Genomic DNA, 3604 nt, shown 5'->3' on the forward strand with positions numbered 1-3604 from the left:
GAGTGAAAATAAAATGAGTATAACGTTTGGTTTGGGGACTATATGATTTTCTGGTTAATGGCTGGTTCACTTTATTTGCTGCTATTTACAATAAGCTACACCATCTGTTTACAGGTGTTTTGTTTCCTACACTATTACTCTGTTGCAAATCTCCTGTTTGGGGACAAGGCTGCTTCAGACTTTTACTAGCTATATGACTTTAGGCAAGTTACTTACTTAATCATTTGCTTTCTTGGCTTCCTCATCTGTAAAATTAGATGATTGGACCTGATAGCTTTCACATTCCCTCTTTGTTCTAAAAACTGATCTTATAAGTATGCAGTTTATTGTATAAAAGAGTCGTTCCTTGCTTAGTAAGTAATGAAAAAACAATGGTCTAAGAAATTGTCTAAACATAGTACTTACTTGAGTGTATATAAAAATGTAATATCTCCAAGTTGCTTTACTTTCCCCTTTTTTCTGTTGAAGGCATATTGGAGGGAAAGAGAATGAAAGCATCTTGGTTAGTAATATAAATAATAGGCATGTCCTGCTGGCTTAAAAAAATACCTTGTGGTTTACCTGTGCACTTTTAAAAATATTGACACATCTCAAAATATTACTGGCAAGTAGTTTTCTTTGTTCTGTCTTTTAGGTGCTTGGGAAGGAGTACATTAAGAAAAAATCAGCTTCTATCAACATCTGTACTGTATTGAGATTACCTAAAATGCATTAAAGACAAAAACTATGTGATTTATTGGATTGATAGTGATATTTTAGTTTTTAGACTCTTGTCTTTTCAGGAAGAAACTGATTTTATAGAAAATTCTAAGAGTTTTGTATAAAGATTCAGGAGAGCTCCAGGCAGCATGGTACAATGGAAAGAACACTGAATTTATAGTCCTGAGGACCTAAATTTGAATCCGAGCTCTTCTACTTGGGACCTTTGGGCAGTACTTTGGGCTGGTTGACGTAAATAACCTCTGAGGTCCTTCCTACCTCTAACTATATCATTCTACTCTTGATTCACTCATTGGTGTCATTATTATAACTATTAGATTTTTTTCTGCTTTATTTCTTCATTTAGAGAATTGGGGTAATCTCTGCCCTTGGAGAATATTAGGTAGCTCTCTAAAGATCCTGGGTTAAAAGCATAGGGTGAGAGCTGATGATAATTACATGTTCAAATGAGAAAGTTATGAAGGCAAATTACTGACAGTAGACTATAACTTGAGTCTTTTTCTTCCCCTCACCATTGGCTATGGTGTCAGGAAAATGATCCTGATTGCACTGTATAAAAAGATAATATAATTAGAAAAATATACAGTGGGATGATACTTTAGGCTCTTGTTTTTATGGCCATTGAGCACATTATCTTCAACATTACTAAGTCAGGAAGAAGAATGGTTAAAAAAAAACGGCCCTTGTAGCTCATATACATAGCATTGTAAACATACATGTGTAAGGGGCGGCTAGGTGGCGCAGTGGGCACCGGCCCTGAAGTCAGGAGGACCTGAGTTCAAATCCGGCCTTAGACCAAACACAAGACACTTTTTGTGACCTTGGTCAAGTCACTTAATCCCAATGCCTAAAAAAACCCCCCCAAAACCCCAAAACATACATGTGTATATAAATAATGTGTGTATGTATGAATGTATGAGTAGGTATACTGTGCAAATGTTACATGCATACATATGTATGGATGGATATGTATGTGTCTACATATCATATATACTATGCATGTATGAATGAATGTGTTTGAGCAAGTGAGAAGTCATTGAATTAGGTGATCTTCAAGGTCTCTTCCAGTTTTTAAGTGTACATATTGATTTCATCAACATATAAAAGAAACTTGTGGTTGTGAGTAGATGATTTATACCCTATAAATAAGTGATTGCTTCTAGGGGACTTAGAAACAATTTTTAGAAGTATTTGGTTAAGGGCACATGATCATATCCTGTCCAACTTAAAATATAGCCATGTTTATACATGGAAGAAAGGAATGGAAATTTATCCATTATAGTTAGTCAAAATCAGTGTTGATACTAACTCCATAGCTAAATTGTATCATTGACTTAGAACTGAAAGTGGACATTAGAAGCAATCTTGTCTAATCTCCTTATTTTATAGATGATGTGAACTGTCCTCTATGCAATGTTGCCTCATCCACTTTTGTTGGCCACATTGGAGAAATCAACTGAATGATTACCATATTGCTGCTAAGCTCTCATGGGAGCTTATATAAAGAATAAGGTATACACACACACACACACACACACGCATACATATACATATATACATGTGTGTATATATATGTGTGTATATATATATATATAGTTTTTAAATGAAAGCAGCAAGAGTTTTATCTTGACTTTGTATCTATAACTTGTCTTAGTGGGTGGTCTGAAAAAGAGCCTTAGGGAAGGTAAGAAGAGTTCAAACTAACTCTAGGGGTGGGGAACCTATGGCCTGGAGGCCACATGTGGCCCTCTAGGTCCTCAAGTGTGGCCCTTTGACTGAATCCAAACTTCACAAAATAAATCTCCTTCATAAAAGGATTTGTTCTGTAAAACTTGAACTCTATCAAAAGGCCACACCTGAGGACCTAGAAGGTCACAGGTTCCCTTTGAGGCCGCAGGTTCCCCATCCCTGAACTATACCATCATATCCAACCTCAGTTTTATGTCAGAGCAAAGAAGGTAAGGAATGCAGTATTTTGTGAAATTCTATGTGCTTTCTTCCACCTGGAATTTCCTGTGCTCTTACTGTCAACTCAAGGTTCACGCCTTTAAAGCTATGCCTTGTGGCTCACATTTTTTTTTTTTTCATTTTTCTCTGAGAACCTTCAGCATATATGTTGCCTTGACTTTCAGATGTTGATATACATTTTATCTCCCCCTTTGAATCAAAACTCCTTGAGGGAACAAACCATGTTATGAATGCTGTCTTGTAAGTTTGTTATACTAGCCCATGTAAGACAAGTCATTTTTAAAGTCAGTGCTTATTTTATTCTCATAAGATTATCAAGCAGCAGATAATGTTAATATTACCTCTAATCATTTCAATCTGATTCCAAAGTCCTTTGGCTTTTACCTACAAGTCTCTTGAAACTTTTGAACAAATCAGAGTTGTAGCATACTTGTTAAAGCACATATATGCCATTCTTGGTATGAGAAGACTTCATATTATATAGTGAGAAGTATTCTCACTGTCATACTGAGGCAATGCTCTGAAGTACACTGTAGTAGTACAATTTGTTTTTTATTTCTATTTTAGCTATTACTGGGACATAAGCTTTGGTGCCTATCCATTCTAATGGGCTCTTTTTTTTTTGTTTTTGGAAATAGTATTTTATTTTGTCAAATTATATGTAGAGATAGTTATCAACATTCATTTTTATAAGATTTTGATTTCCATATTTTTCTCCCTGAATCTCTTCCCAAGACAGCAAGCAATCTGATATGGGTTATACATGTGCAGTCGTGTTAAACATATTTTCACATTAGTCATGTTTTGAAAAAGGAATCAGAACAAAATGGAAAAACCGCAAGAAAGTAAAAACAAAAAATCCAAAAAATTGAAAACTATGTTTCAATCTGCATTCAGACTCCTTAATTCTTTCTCT

The sequence above is a fragment of the Vombatus ursinus genome, unplaced genomic scaffold (assembly GCF_900497805.2).
Source record: "Vombatus ursinus unplaced genomic scaffold, bare-nosed wombat genome assembly UNPS02010219.1, whole genome shotgun sequence".
Classification (NCBI taxonomy): Eukaryota; Metazoa; Chordata; class Mammalia; order Diprotodontia; family Vombatidae; genus Vombatus; species Vombatus ursinus.